General features: G+C 40.8%; 1 long non-coding RNA gene, 1 pseudogene and 1 gene segment (V, D, J or C); 1 reads left to right on the top strand and 2 right to left on the bottom strand.

Annotated features, from left to right (window-relative positions):
• Positions 1-17,069, top strand: part of LOC148647025 (Ig kappa chain V-III region MOPC 63-like) — a 482,291-nt gene that overhangs the window by 296,960 nt on the left and 168,262 nt on the right.
• LOC148647027 (uncharacterized) overlaps positions 1-17,069 on the bottom strand; it is a 173,093-nt gene that overhangs the window by 44,643 nt on the left and 111,381 nt on the right. The window lies entirely within an intron of this gene.
• LOC148647033 (L-amino-acid oxidase pseudogene) lies at positions 6,699-7,584 on the bottom strand (annotated as a pseudogene).

The raw sequence follows: 17,069 nt of genomic DNA, 5'->3' as shown, positions 1-17,069 counted from the left end.
CGGGCACAGTAAAGACATTTAAATCTTTCTACGACCGACCAACGCACCACGAGTGCCCCTGTCGGTCAAACAATAACGTACCGCAGTATTTTGCATCATTGTGCCGCGCGAGGCCGTAGCCAATTACCCGCGGTACGTGTCTGTGCTGCGCACTTGGAGTGTGTCACACAGACCTGTGTATGCTGAGTGAAATATTACTGTAGCACTTCATCACACTGACAGAGTAATAAAAATGTCACTAAAAGATCACATGAGATTCTGAGAGAGAGAAAAGGTATATCCGGAGAAATGTTACTACTGTCACCACTTCAATTATTATACACAAATGATTGTGTCTCTTTTTGGAGTCAGTGAATAAATAACAATAAAATATATAGATACAATATTAGTAGATTGAATCACGAACAGAAATGAAACAGTACTGCATTGGAGAAACAGGAAGGAGACTTGGAGACCGCTTCAGAGAACACGTCAGGGATGTGAAGATTAAAGATCTCTCCAAGCCCATTGTTTCTCATTTCACCTCTGACGGCCACGACCACTCTGATCTCTCTGTCTGTGTTCTCAAAGATGGTTTTCTGAACTCATACATCAGAAAGACTACAGAAACCAAAATTATCTTGCAGCTAGAATCACACCTTCCCCCTTCTCTTAACGACAGACTACTTTTCTTCTAAATTCTCTCTATTCATCGAAGGTTTCATTTCACACCTTTCTACACCTATCCTGACTTCACACCTCTTGATTGGCCTCTCTTTCTGTCCCCTGCTCCCGCCTCTCATTCCTCCTCTCTCCCAGCTTTTGTTCTTCCACTACATTACCTTTGCTTACAGCCTTGTCTTTCTCACACCCGAAGAAGGCTTCACAGCCAAAACATTCTGTTTTTTTCTTTCTCATTTTTTTTCAGTATTTGGAATAAACTTATTACTTGTTCCTTTGGACCCTTTGCATGGTGATGCAACTACCCACCTGATATATTATAATATAATTCCTAAAGGATTGTGCCTGAAATTTAGTCACTTTTTGACTCTGACACCACTCAGAGTAACACTCGGAGACTTTTACAATAATGTTCTCTTTTCAGAATGGAATAAACCTATTACTTGTTCCTTCAGCACCTTTTGCTTGTCAACAACTGCCTCGCATATGCTGAAGGGAGCACCCATTTATACACAGGACCTGCTGCCATCAGCTATCACAACACTAACCACTGACACCGAGTCCTTTTCAATGCACGCAAGCTAGAAGGGATCTTAGTAGAACTTTGGACCATTCAGAGTTTGATTAAGGGAGGGTATATGAGACAGAAAGTCAGCATTGGTGTTCTTCCTTCCCAGCCAGTGCTGTATCACAATCTTAAGGAGGAAAACATACCAAATGTGGTTGTAGTCTGTGACCTGAGGGTGACAACTTAATGCGGTATGGTACCATGGTAAATGTGTGGCAGATAATATACAGTATAAGCAGATAATTTCAATGTGCCTTTGAGGCCCATTTAGTCACTAAGCTCTTTTTCAATTGTGCTGTAGTGCTCAGCTGATAATATCAATGGGCTGTAGTTTTGTTCCCTGGGCAACATCCTATGGAGGTAGGTACATGGCCTATACCTGAAGAATCAGTGTGTGAAATTATAGCTGGGAAAAGTCTGAGTAACACAGGACTGGATCTTAGATAGCTGCTAAAGTCCAGGAGGGTTAATTTAGTCACCAGTTTTTGATTCAGTCATAGTTTTAGTCAAGTCAACTAAAATGTCAATTCACTAAATTCAATAAAGTATGCTATGTCTTATCTTTTTTCCAGCCAGCCAGGCTTTGTTTAAATTTAAGTGTTGCGGGTGTTCATAACAGTTAAAGGAAAGATTTTCAGAATTGTTCACAACCGCTTTTTCACAGAAGTCATAGTCACTAGTCACCCACTTTTAAGTTAGTCTAGTCGATGAACTTCTGACTGCAATTAGTCTTACTTTTAGTTGACTAAAACCTAACTGGTTTTAGTCACATTTTAATCAAGCAGTTGTATTTGTGTACTAAAATGTATAAGTTTGGATGGGTAGCTGCGTCAGCATGCGTAGGCTGCAAAAGGAACAAGTAATAGGTTTATTCCATGCTAAATAAAGAAGAAAGAGAACACAACGTTTCGGCTGTGGAGCCTTCTTCAAGCTATAATGAAATGTATTTTTAAGAGAACATGTAACACATCTGATAAGATAAGATTGTGCAACAAAGAGTTCTACTTTTTGACAGAATCTAAATTGTATTAATTCCCTGAAAGGTCAAATATCAAGTATAAGAAACAATTGTGCAATAAATGGTTAATAATAAATGATCTTATACAAAGACATCGTATTAATCTTTCCCAGTAAGAAAATCTATTTTGGCATGGTTAATAATAATTCTTTAATTTTTTATAAGGTTTCATTGTAAGGTTAATTTTTCAAAGTGACTTTAAATGTATTTTTATTATAAATGTATTAAAATAGAGGTCCCTGATAATACAGAATTTGCGATAACTATAGGGTAATTACAGTATGTGTTACTTACAAATATTAAAACACGACAATTAATACAGATCCAGACATTCAGAATGCACAGTGAATAATGTAGTACAATGTGGTGTACATTCCACATTACACCACACTTTTAAAAATATTCTGTTGCAAGACTGCACTACTTTGTAAACCCGACAGGTAGTACATTTGAGCTGTCACCAGAAAATGCCTGTTTTTGGTATCCTGGTCAATGGTTGGGACAATATTTAAGTTGTATACTATTAAGACTGTGTATTACAGTGCTGTGTTTAGATGAAATGGTGTGGATCCTGAATGGCATCTTTTGAAAGTTGTATCAATTTCAGGGGTTTTTACAACCTGAATTTTGCTCTACCTTTTTATCCTTCAGAAGTCTAACAGTAGAATGAATAATTTTGAGCATCAAGCATAATATTATTTTAATTTTAAACATGTTATTAATTATATCTCTGAATGGAATGTTTGATTATTATATTTATTCTATGTTATTGTATTTTGTACTTTCTTCTTTTTATTGTCGCAAAAGGGAAAAGTGCTCTGTAATGAGGTGAAAGACATAACACAGTACACAATCCAGTCAACACAAGTTGATCCGAAATGCAAATCAGTGACATATATGTATGATATATAAAGTAAAATAGACAATCAATTGTTTCAATTAAGTAAGTTGTGGAAATAAAAGATAACTAAGTGTTATTGCATTTGATTCTAGACAGTCTAAATTGACACAGATCAAAAGAGCTCAGATCCATTGTGCAAGGAGTGGTCATGACAGTCAATGATTATATCGGCTTTCTGCACTGTTTGTTTGATGTTGACACCACCAGAGTTCAATTACAGTGTGGCCTGCCGAAAACTCTTGGCTGTTGTGGATGCAATAGAGTACTTCCATCACCATATCTGTGGGCTACCCTTCATGCTCTGTGCAGCCCACGCTGCCCTCCATTAGTTTCTGTTCTTTAAGGAGCCTGAAGATCAGGTCGCAGCTACCCACCTGAAGATCAGGTTGCCTACCGGATTGCCAAACTCCAGACCTTTGGGTTGATGGTGCAGCACTGACATGAGGAGCTCCATGGAAAAGCGAAGACCCTGTACACCAACTGACTGTCAGTACTGCACACTGTGAGAGGAGTGAGAATGGGAATGATGCCCCCTTGTGACCACAAGCTCCCAGATCCCTCCAACCCTTTCCTGTGAGCGTGCCAATGGAGCCAGTGGCTGTGGACATTGTCCCAACCCTACCCATATGGACCCACACAGACCCACACAGCACGACAGAAGTATCTGGACAATTATGATTCATGGCGAGAAACAACTGTGCAGTTCTTAAGAGAAGGTTAGGGTCTACGGGCCTCATAGAGTCCGAGGCCATTGTCTGAAGCTCGATGCTAAATAGGTGTGGCCCTGCAAAGTGATTGAGAGGGAGAGATGGCCTACAGCGTGTCACTGAGGGGCCGGCTGGTAGTCCTGCACCAGCACCTGCACGCTGCAACAGAAGTGGTTGGCCCCCTACAGAAGATCACACACCCTCATATGAGCCCAAGGCACTTCCCGAAAGTGGTCCTGAGAGAGCTGAGCCAGATTCTGAGGTCTTCCCCTTCGCCTGGTATCCAGTGACCCCAATTCCAACGCCTGCACCTCCCATCCAGTGTACCCTGCTGAATCGCAGCCGCTGCACCTGCAGGAGGTGACATCCAGCCCATCTTCAGGACGGTGTTCCTATGAGAAGAGGAATCAGAGGGGGGTATTGTAGTGTTCTGCTCCCCCTGGGATTACGGACAGTGCCGCTGCCCCATGACCTTGAGCCACAGCTTTCCCCTCCTACTGTATCATGTATAAGGAGGGGCCCTTAAAGCTCACTCTCTTTGTACAGCACGGCGAGCTAGAGTAAACTGTGCCCCCCTTTCTCTCCATGTGCAGTCTCTCTCCTTATCTCTCCCTAGAGAAGAGAGTAACTAAAAGGTAAAAAAACCCTCTGCCTTTGTGAAGCTTCAAACCTACTTCCTGCCTATTCTGTGTAACGGTCTTCTCCTCTGAACCAGGATTGGACTGTTTCGCCACAGTGTTACATGTCACCTCTGTGTGTTTATTGAACTATACAGGTAGAAGAAGCCTTTAATCTGCAGAGTGAATGTACTGTATTGTTTACAAAATGATCTATACATTCCTTAGAGACACCTAAACAAAACCTGCTGGACTAAGGTTGGGGAGCCCTGCATGGGTCACACAGCCTCCTCTTTACCTGGACATGTGGGGTCACATTGCAAATAAAGAAATAATATATATTGTATATATATATACATGCAGTTCCAGGTGTTGATCCTGACATTTAAAGTGAAATTATGGGTGTTTGATAAACATGCACCCTTTTGGGATTAGAAATTTCAGTCAGACCCTTCTTCCTCTCCTGTATTCTCTGTTCTCACCATGAGTAATGTCTCCAGTATTTTACTAGAAGCTACAGTACTTTACTGTCACACACAGGGCAAGGGGATGGTTTCATTAAAGATTTACAGGGTTGGCTAAGAGGTGGGGAACCGTTGCAGAAACAACTTGAGAACGCAAAATCTGCTTTGAAGCATTTTCCTCATTAAACTTTCCTCATTTCTAAGTCAATACAATTTAATACCTCCAGACCAGAACTGACTGGCCTTGTGCAAACCCTGAAAAAAGTCTAAGACTCAAACATCCTACTTATAGCAACAATTGTGTTTCATGCTTTAAATGAGATTTTTTGTTGATTTTTTCCAAACAGCATTCCAAAATTTACTAGACATTCTCCCATGAAGTACTTTAAATCTGCCAGAATTACAATATTCCTTGATTGACCTGACATCAAACTAAAGTGATATGCTGGATTCTTGCAAGATATAATCTTTTTATTTTTAAATGCAGCTCATTGCATATCTATATCTGACAGCATTTGTAATTTAAATCACCTATTAAGAGCATTTCTTTGGCCTGTTTAAATTTGCTGACTTTCATGAACATATTGAGTACAATAATATAAGACACATGCTATGAAGCAAATTGCACTATACTGTAATTTAGAAGAAAAAACAAACGCAGACCTCTATAATGTCCAAAAGCAGTGACCTAAAGCAAATGCAAAACACCAGTTTTATCAATTTCATAGAAAGGGTTTCCATATTTTTACTGAAAGGAAGTTTGGATATTAACAACCAGACAGTAACACCTTACAGGTTTTATTTAGAGACTTACTGTGAGGGTTATCAATATAAAAGGTATATAATCTCGAAGAGATGCAAACACAAAGAGATACACAACAGAGAATATATGTCAATATATATCGTTCGGTTACCAAATCGCTAATCAGTGTTATTACCCACTGTTACTCTAAACTCGGAAGTAAATACATTACTCATGAATTAAATTGATAACAACTTGTGTTGAGGTACAATTGAATTCTCGAGACGCAGTGTAGAACATGGGGTTTACTTATCCACCGTGTATGGATTTGGAATTTCCCGGCACGAACACCAAATCAGCTGACAGGCTCTGTTGCCGCCTCTGTTCCAGTGGTTGTCCAATGGGCATTGTCCCGGCGTCCTCTGGCTACCGGCCAACCAGTCGAGGTGCAGCTCGGAGTAGGACGGGCGGAGGAATCTGACTGCGGCGCGCAGGGCAGTCGTTGCTCCGAGGGGATCTACTAGCAGTCCGGCTGGCTAGTAGAAAGTCTCCATGCACAGAGTGTGACCGCGAGTCCTCACAAGTCACTCTTTTGCCCGGGAAGAAGCTGGTTCGTTCCCGGTCCAGCGCTGCTTCTGAATAAGCTATTCAGGTTGTCGACGAGGGTCGAACTGTAGGCTGCCGTTAATCAGTCGGAGCATTCACGTTGGTAGAATTCTGAGTACGTACGGGATCCTTGGCCTTGCGCTTAGAACAAAGTCCAAGTCCCTTTGCAGACAACAGCAGTTGTCACGTGATTGTCTCTGAGGATGTGCGAAAATGGCCAAGGAGAGCCCCGATCTGAGCTTGCGCTCCCTTTTTGACCAAGACAGAGATGTGTGCTGATTGGTTGAGAGTTTGGCGGGCATTGGAGACCCACGTGGTATTACCACGCCCTGCCAGTCCCTGATTGGTTGATCAAGGTGAGATATGAGTCACTTACTCTTGACACTTAGGAATCCAGTCCAGATGTCCATTCGGCACTCCCTAGACAGATAGGCGCCAATGGATGACCATTGATCATGATAGCCAGGCTTAGCTAAGTGCATCCCCGTTTGGGAGCTGTCCCTTATCAAAAGAAAACATCTTAAATCAGCCTGCATGAATACTTTCTCTGTGGCTGCACCACAGAGATGGAAGGTGAGATGGTGCCTCATTTAGGAAAGCACACCAATGCTTAATTCTGTCTTATTAACAAGCATTGCCGCTACAGTGTGAAGAGCACAAAGGGGCCCAGGCTGTACTCATCCAGGCTCCACTTCTTCACCACCCCTCCTTCATACAGATCCTTCTACATGGATGGCCACCAGGTCACTCAGCGCCAGCTCCTGGCAGTCCTCGTTGCTCATCCCCAAGAAGAATATGGCCTCATCCAACCAGGTGTAAGAGGCCAGCGCCACACTGACCCCGCTCTCGAATGCTTCGTTCATGTAGTAGATAAACCGTGATGGGCGATCTGTGATGGACTTGCCCCCGCGGATGCCTTCCTTCTCCCAGAACTGCTCCTTGAAGACCAGGAATATTTTAGTTGAGCTGCCATAGTGGATGTTCCGCAGGGCTTCTCTTTTGCGCAGGGGGAGAGGGGGGTTAAATCTGATGTTCAGAGTTGCCTTGGCCGTGCTGGTGAACAGGAGGTAGTCCCCTGAGGTCGTTTTGACTGTGTTGTCCACTTTGTCTCTGTACGCAACCCAGACACTTCTGCTGGTCTGATTTATTTCCAAAACTCTTGAATTCAGAAGCACACTGCTGCTCCAAAGGTCTTTTCTCACAGCCTGAGGCAGCCAATCTATGCCTTCATCTATTTTGTAAAATCTGGGGTAAAAGGATAAGAAGGACAGATCATTTTTATTGTTCATTTGACTTACCATTTTCCAGTACTCTCAGAAGTTCAAGTTGATGACTTCATCAGGCTTCAAAGGAACAGGTAAAGGTTTATTCCATGCTGAAAAGAAAAGAAAAGCTACACAACATTTTGGCTGTGCAGCCTTCTTCAGGGATGAGGGAGAGAGGAAAACTGGCAGTTGATAAAACATGGGAGAACAAACGCTGGGAGTGGAGAAGAGCAGCAGTATCGACACTCAGGTGGTATAAAGTAAAAAGTCTGTTGTTGGGAGAAGGGAGAAGGTGGGATCCTAGTTTCAGGATTAGTTTGGTTTTGGATGTCTTTCTGGAATATGAATTCCAAATTCCCTCTTTGAGACAGAGACGGAGAGATCAGTATGATCGTGGGTGTTAGAGTTGAAATGGGAAACTGTGGGAATGAAAGAGAGAGCTTTCATTCTCTGAAATGGTCTCCCAGTCTCCTGCCTGTCTCACCAAGGTAAATAGCTGGGAATGTTCTGCAAGAGGTGCAGTAAATAAAGTTGCTGGAAATATAAGATGTAACTGGAATTGTCTAGAGGGGCTGTGAATATGAGTGCTATGGGATATATATTTACAAGTGATTCAGCAAGTTCTGTTGCAAGGGAAAGTACCTGGTGTGGATGGTTGCTGAGGCGGTCTAGGGAACTGTCAACAAGAAGGTTATGCAGATTAGGTGGTTGGCAATATGAGATGATTGGGTGGTTGGAAACAGTGGAGTACAGTGGGGGGATCACCCTGTAAGATAGGGAAGTTGTTAATAGTCCTGGGAATAGAGAGTGTGTTAGGGTGGTAGGGAAGCACAATGAAGCAGAATGGAATGCAGTTCTGAGGCTGGGAGTTCCTAATTGATAAATAATAATTGATCCGATGGCTGTTTTTGCCTCAGGCGAGGGACCCGTCAATAACATAGGTGGGGTATCAACTTGTTGATACAAGGGAAAAAAATATGTTGTTAAATGTTAAAATGAGTTTGTAAAATGTTCTAATTGTGACACTTCTGGGTCGTGTTTCTCTTTGATTTAGTGATCAGTCACAAGTTTAATTGAATTTTAGAATTGCAGAAATTGTCCAAGATTCTTTATCAGGTACCATACTGTACAGTATACCTTATGAGCAATAATGATGCCCAAGACTCAGATGCTTTGCAAACATTTGATTGTTTAAGTATAATACGTTTTGGCTTAACTCGTTTGGTTAAGAAACACCAATGCCACCAATAGAAAAACAGAGACAGAAGAAGTGTACAGGCACCATAAGGAATGCAGACATTATGTTGAAAAGAGATAGTAGACATTAAAAGCTGTAGGACACCAGAAGTAGGATGTCAGATAGACACAGCACCAAATTGATCACCTCCCGAACTACAGTTAAAAACTTCATATGATAGCATGTTTGAGGCAACTTGTTCAAGGAACCATTTGACTAAGTTATCAGATCAGCTCCACAGATCTACAGATGCAGCCATTCAAAATGCGTGGGGTATTTCGCGGTACACCGCGGTAGGCGTGTCGCATCAAAGCACAGTATCATGCAGTATCAAGCAGTGTTACGCGTCATTTGACGTCATACTGGAAAGTATCCAGAATCACCTTGCAAAACTGCCAGGAGGAGCCAATAAAGCTTAACCTCTCATGTGCAGCATTTGAGCTTTTAAATTGAAACTGTGTATTACAGCATTTCAGTCATTAAAAAGTTGGTATATTTTATGAAAGCATGATTGCTCAGTTGGACAAAAGTGCACAGCCTACCTTTATCATAAATATTTTAATTATGCAGAAATATTTTATGCATCAAAGCCTTTACCGAAGATATTACTAATAGTATGAATAATGAATGACCTTGGACAAGCATTACGCTTTTCCACATTTTTGTAAGCGTCATTTTAAATGAAAAGACTTTATTTTTTCATCGACAAAAAGTAACAACACTGCATTTCGTTGATCTAACTAACAAAGTCGTGACATTAGCTAGCCAATAGGATAAAGGAATAAATTACTTTTTTTGTTTATTTCTTTAGCATATTTATTTGAACATTTCCATCGACTGAAAAACTGTCCAATCCCTAGTTTGTCGGGCATTTTCTTAATGACATAAAAACATGTTTTCATAACAGACATAAAAACTCCCTTGCTTTAACAGAGCGTTTCATAATTTCTAACAACGAAAATTATTTAAACTGCGACACTTATCATTCAACCAGAGCTCCAAACATCACAAGGATCCTGAAGAGAACAACATAGACTGTATTAAAAGAAACTTGTATCAAATACATTAGAATCCAAGCTTTTTTATCTACGCTTTCTTATCTACGCGCTGTGACGAATTAAACCGGTTTCACAGGTATTTTCAAAGTAGAAGGGGGCGAGTCTTCCAGCGAAAGACACCCCCCCCCCCTCCAAAACCCCTTTTGTTTGCTTACAGTAGTAGTACTTAAGTACAGTACAGTAAGTACTTACAGTACCTACTTATGGTAGTACTTCTCGCGTTAAGAAAGCATAAGCATAAACGATCAGTAATCAATAATATTAAATTTAGTACTGTAATAAATTGTGCTAATAATAAATTCTATTCTACTCTGAGAATGTAGGGGGGAGGAAGGATGCCCGTGGTCTTTTCACTGATAAACTTGTGTCAAGCTGTCAACAAAAACCAGCTGTCAAAAAAAGTTTTTTTTTAAAAGTCAATTGTGTGTCCATAATATTGCTATTTTGATATTGCTAATTGCTATTGCTACTGAATCTCTGTGTCTACAGTACATTGTTTGTGAGCAAACCGGTTTCACAGGTATTTCCAACCCCCAGCCACTGTTGTTTCATCAGTTGTTATCCTGTAAAGCGCTTTGAGGTGCCACCTTTTAAGGCGCTATATAAAATTAAATTTATTATTATTATTATTAATATATGATGATCATATTTTTCCTCCACTTTTAAATTGTTGTTGTTATTGTTCTTGTTATCCTGTAAAGCGCTTTGAGAAGCATATTGTCCAGCTTGTCAGGTGCATTCTCTTGTAAAATAATAAGTAGAGCTTTGGGGTTATTAGTGCTCCACTTACAGCAACCCAGTGTAAATACATTTTGTCTCCAAATCCACCACCACTCGTATGAATCATAGCCCTGCCAAACAATGCCAATTCCGCTACAATGGTTGTGTGCAGGAATTATTCAGTATGGCATCTCCATGTTCAAGTAAACACTGCTCTGTGGGAAAATGCATTTAAAAAAAGTTTTTTTTTTTAAAAAGCCATTTTTAAAGGCGCTATATAAAATAAAGTTTATTATTATTATTGATATTGATGATATTCTTCCTCCCAGGACTTGTAAAATTGTTGTTGTTATGGTTGTTATCCCATAAAGCACTTTGAGAAGCATACTGTCCAGCATATTGTATTTCATTGCACTTTGACAGATCATCTTTTAATCACTTGTTGTTAGAATATCCCCCAAGAGGATCTTCCCCCCAAAAGGATATAGAGGATATCCCCCAAGAGGTATCCAGGTAACAGTGAAACGGGCGTACAGTCTGGGGAGTTCGCCCATTTTCCATGTACATTTCTCTCTCTCTCTCTCTCGGGCCAGCGCTCTTGGTGGGCTTGTCTTGTGTCTCTCTCTCATCTGGGCTTGGGAGTGCTGCTGGCGGGTGGTAAAGGAGAACAAATAAAGCGCAGTTTTTAACTCCACAAGTTTCTCAATGAACTCAAATTCATTACAATGGTGTCAGAAGCGGGAGAATGGACAGCGAATGGCCGATGATGTCGGACTCAGAGAACCACCGGTTCCCCCAGCCCCAGATTCCGATGCTGTCGGGAAACGGGAGCGGGGCGGCCTGAAGGGGGGAAGGCCGCCCTTGAACGATGCCACCCCCGCTCCGGAAAGGCAGAAGGAGCTCTTCACCTCGTCTGCTGTGGGAAGTGTTGGCCACAGCCAGGGCTTATTCCTTCCCTGCCTCACCGAGGGCAGACCCTGCCAGGCCCTTATCGACACCGGTTTAACCATCACCCTGCTGCGGCTTGGTGTCCTGCAGGGCACCGAGGCAGCCGGACCCCCAGGGCACTCACCGTGCACTTTGGGGCTGCGATGGTGAAACACCCCTTCTACTTTGCCCCAGTCCGCGAGGACTGTATCCTGGGGTTGGACTGGTTGCAGCGCCCCTCTATGCGTACAGTACAGCCTCCTGTCCTGGCTGGTAGAGCTCATACAGCTGTGTCTGGAGAGAATCCAGGGTATCAGCTTCAACCACACAGCTGGGCAGCTTGTTTTGCCTCCTGTCCAGCGGGAGGGGGGAACAAGCTGCCCAGCAGTGTGGAATGCTACATAACCCTAAACAGACAATACACACTAGCCGAATATTTGACCAAGGTATCTAGACACAGCTGTATGAGCTCCACCAGTAAAACTCAAACCGTCATTTTAAATTAAAATACTTTATTTTTTCATCTACAAGAAGTAACACCACAGCATTTCGATGATCTAATTAACAAGGAATAACTTACTTTTTTGTTTATTTCTTTAGCACATTTATTTGAACATTTCCAGAGCGTTTCATAACTTCTAACACGAAAATGATTTAAACTGCGACACGTTTATCATTCAACAAGAGCTTAAAATATCACAAAGATCTTCAAGAGATCAACAAAGACAACAGAAAAAGATATGTGTATAAGATACTGTCCATGGGAATCCAAGCTTTTTTATCTACGCTAAGAAGTAGTATTTAAAATTTCTTCATTACACAGTGAAGTCAAAATTCCGGGATGTGCCTATATTAGAAAATATAGGACAACTTCGAATGTATGTCAGGCAATCAGACTTCAGGACCGAAATTATCCATTTTATAATGGGGAATATAGTGTAAAATCCTGGGTTCGGTAAAAGGTTTCAGGCATTCATGTGAAGGACAACAGAGCTTTCACTGGCCGATTATCATTATTATCATTATTATTAATAATGATATAAATTTAAGGGTCTAAATATCTAGACTTATGTATCTATATAGCAGGTATTATCACTGTATTCCACTTTCTTTGTAAACACGGAAAAACAGATTCACAACGTGACGCTGTGTCACTGTGTAAAAGAAAATGGTTTGAACACCCTATATTGTAATAAGCTGCTGAGCTAAGAATAGGAATGTTCCTGCTGTCAGAGGGGGTGGAAAGTGCCCGCAGACATTTAATTAGTTTTACAATTTGCACTGATTCCCTTGCGCAGATATGGACATAAGAATATTCGTGCGTGGTCAAAAAATGGCATTAAGCACTTAAAATTAATATGGTTAATAATAGTAAACTGTAACATGGTGTAACAAGATCCGCTAAACTGGGAAGAAAATACTGTCAGAGAAAATGTTTCAGGTGTGAAGAACATAGATCTTCAATGCAATTTCAACCAAACCTGTTCCCACACATCCTGCCCCCACTGCCATTAGAATATACACAAAGCACTGAAATCTTTCGAGCTAATAATTAGGTGTTTCCGTCAACACCTTCCATCAGCACTTCCGTGCCCAGACGAGAGAGAAAAACAAGACAAGTCTGCCAGCCCAAGAGAGAGAGAAACACCAAGGGGTGTGGAACCAGGGAACTATTTACATGGAAAACGGGCGATCTCCCCAGACTGTCCGCCTGTTTCACTGTTACCTGGATACCTCTTAATTTAGAACTCACTCTCCCCCCTGCCTGTCTGACTTCTTTTAATCCTTCTGTGCCCGGATTGCAGCTGGTAAGATGTTTTTCCAAGAAAAAAAGATAAATTAGAAAAAGAGAAATTTCACCAGAGCCTCTTCTCTTCTTGTGTCTAATTTTTAGCTTGGAAGGATTCAAGCAGGATTTTAGATGAAAGGCAGCGACCTTAATGAAGACCAAATCATAATTGAACCCATTCAGAGCCTAAATTACATTTTAGCGTTTCATTCAGACCCTCACACCTCAAGAAGGCTTGCGTTTTCTCTCTTCTCTTTTAAGCATGTGTACAATGCTGTAATACAATTTAAAATAATTAAAAGTTTAAACAGTATCAACTAAACTCCATTAATATAAGTATGGAGTGGTATTAAATAAATACAGCTTTCTAGCATAGATTACACTTTTATAAAATGTATTGAAAAAATTAAAACGATTACAATCTAATCTTTCCACATTTGATCCCAAAATCCCAGGAAAAATAAATCTAAATGTGGAGAAAGCTATGCTGAAAGTTTATTAAGATACTTAGAAGACAAAGATAACAATTTATGTTGCATTTGTCTGATTGTGAATAAAAAAAATACATTTAATTAAACACGCGTTTGAGATTTAAATCAAAATGCGATATAAATACATTTAAATGTTATATTGTAACGCATACTGTACAGCCTCCATTTCTCTATAAAAATTTAAAAGATCATTTGCGCAGCCTAAGAGGGGGGGTCTGCTCTCAGTGACAGCTGACAATCCTCCATACACTCAAGAGAAAATTAATAATGCCAATGTAAACGTCGTATTTACAATTTGTTGATAATAGAAATGTTAAGTTCTCTAAAGCTTTGTGATAGTCTATCCATTCAGCAAAAGATCAGCTACACTGGGAAGATGCAACACCGAAGATATGATTAATAACCTTTTAAATCTGAAGGGAGATCTAAAGGGTACCCCCCCCAACACGATTGAAGCAGGAAGCAGAAGCAGGGACAGTTGTCAGAAGGAAAGAAGGTGACTATTCATTGTTATTAAAAATATCTTAAATTCGATCATGTTGTTATGTTTAGAAATATAAAAAGTTAATTAATTGTCCATAATATTGCTATTTTATTTTTTCAAAGAAATGTTTGTTTAAAGAAAAGTCATGGCACTGGCTGGATTTGAACACCCAACCTGTGGTACAGAAGTCAGGCACGTAGGTCACAGTACCACCCGCAAGGTTGAAAGAGGAGTGGTGAAACAGCCCTACACATACAGTATCATCAGACATTGTACAGCGTGTACTATTGTGTTGCAGTATATGAATATGATTATATCGTTATTAATTTCTTTAGATACGCGATTCCATATTATATTTGCAGAAAAGCTTAAAACTACCACTTTTTATACACGCTATTTCACATGTTAGTTAAAGACTTCGATGCTTAAAATGTTTAGGGAGAAATGGAATACTGGTGTGTATTTTTTCTTTAAAGTACCGAGACCAGCCATATACTGTAATACTGTATGTTTATGTTCCAAAATTAATATCATTTATGGCCTGCACGTGCATTATGCGCCTATTCTTTTTATGCTCAGCTACTAAGATTTCCCTTCAGTGGTAAAAGTCCATATAAATATTCAGTACTAAAACGGGCACAGTAAAGACATTTAAATCTTTCTACGACCGACCAACACACCACGAGTGCCCCTGTCGGTCAACCAATCACGTACCGAGGTATTTTGCGTCAACGCACGTCACGATGCGTGAGGCCGTAGCCAATTACATCCGGTACGTGTCTGTGCCACGCACTTTGAATGGCTGCATCTGTACATTGGTGTACAGACAAAGGGAAAAAAAAGACAGAACCAACAATATACAGACATATTTACTTTGAAGGTCAAGGGGTAAGTCTTTACAATGGAAGGCATTCACTCAATGTAAAGGAAATATGGCTTCAGAACATAGAACTAAGTTTCTTTATTAAATTTTAGAAAAGCTTGAAAACCACATCTGTTAGTCAAGAAGACATCCTGATTTTTCAGGATGCTTAGTATATGCTAGAAGCATATACATATTTCAGGTGGGTAGCTGCGTCAGCATGCGTAGGCTGCAAAGGAACAAGTAATAGGCTTTTTTCAAGCTGGAAAGAGAAGAAAGAAAACACAATGTTTCTCTTTTCAGCATGGAATAAACCTATTACTTGTTCCTGTTCATATTTGCAACACTGCCACCTGTCTGCACTGCTCTGTTATTTTTAACCCCCCTGATCCTAGGCTGGGAGAAGGAAGCAGTGCTGGGACTTGTTTACAGAAGAAGATATAGTGAAAACATTGAGAAACCTGTTATACTCTTGTGGAATGCTGTTGTTTAATCTACTCTTGGTTTTTAATCACTGAGTGATAAAGGAAAAAACATCTTAGATGTGCACTGGAGCCCTGGGTTCAGGTCTAGACCTCTGTGGAGAGCTTTCTGATGGGAGTTTGTGTGCTCTCACCATGTTCTGTGTGTTGTTGCCCATAGTCCAGAAACACACAGTACTGGTAGCTTAGCTGACTGCTAGGAAAATTGGCGCTGGTGTGTGCATTTCTGTGTTTGTGTCTGTCCTGCGATGGACAGCCTGTATCCTGACTCATGACGTCCAGCTCCCTGCAAGGGTGTCCTGGATAATACAGGTTAGAAAACTGATTGTAGTTCCGTTTAAGGTACCAGCCTGTAAGACCTGGGGGATGCTTTTAATCTGGTTAAGTTTAGTTACTGATTCGCTTCAGCTCAATAAGACAAGGACCGATTCAGTCACCAGTGACAAAGGAAGCTGCAAGAAGTATCTTTTATCAGGGGCCCGATAGTGATTGTCAATAATCTGACATTCTGGAAGAGGAGAGCAGGGTGCCTTGTCACACAAGGATGAATGAGCTCAACTCCATTTTGAAATGCATAAACATCTCCATCACTTCTTTATTCATGTTACATCCCCATGCAGAATAAAACCTCATGTTTGAAGAGGAAAAACGAAAACCCATTATGCTTTAAGTGTAGAGAATTAACCCATCCAATTTCCAGTGCAAAGTCACAGGGCAGCCACAGCCTATACCAGCAAGCCACAGGCACAAATGCAGGGTACCCCCTGGACAAGACCTCAGTCCATCACAAGCCACACAGAAACATGCACACACTCACACGAGGGCCAGTTTTCCCAAAAGCCAATTAATCTAATTGTATACTCTGGGACTTTGGGAGAAAAACAGCTCAAGGAAATCCACACAAACACAGGGAGAGCAAACTACTGTACATAGACAACACCTCAGGTCTATTATTGACCCTAGAGACCCAGAGCTGCAAGGCAGCAATGCTGACCGCTGCACTGCATGGTCAGTGAACTCTTAATTATTGCTTGAGCAGAATATAATAGGTCAATTGCAATGGACTTTGATACAGAACATACTGTAGCTACTTTCTAAGTTGCTGACTAGTTAATATGACACCTTGTGGAGTATATCTCCAGCTCTGAGCTCAATTACAACAAAAAATTTGTGGAACAAAGCTGCAGAGCATCTGAACTTGTGCTTAGTACGGTGCTGAGGGCTCTAATGTTGTTGTTCTAATGAGCACAAACTGCTGGAGGTGGCCAATTCAGAGCATTTCAATTTATCTGATTAATAAGTTATTATATATACCATGTTAATATAATTACTGTCTGTCTCAAGTTTGAATAACTGAGTAACTCCCAGACAAATAAGGTTTTAATTTAAGAATTTAGATTAAGAAGCGCATTCGTGCTAAACTACACCAGATGAGGGTCTGTAACTATTAGTGCAATACTGAATTGCAATT

Source organism: Lepisosteus platostomus, chromosome 16, assembly GCF_059453375.1.
Source record: "Lepisosteus platostomus isolate fLepPlt1 chromosome 16, fLepPlt1.hap1, whole genome shotgun sequence".
Classification (NCBI taxonomy): domain Eukaryota; kingdom Metazoa; phylum Chordata; class Actinopteri; order Semionotiformes; family Lepisosteidae; genus Lepisosteus; species Lepisosteus platostomus.
This window is presented reverse-complemented; position numbering and strand designations above follow the sequence as displayed.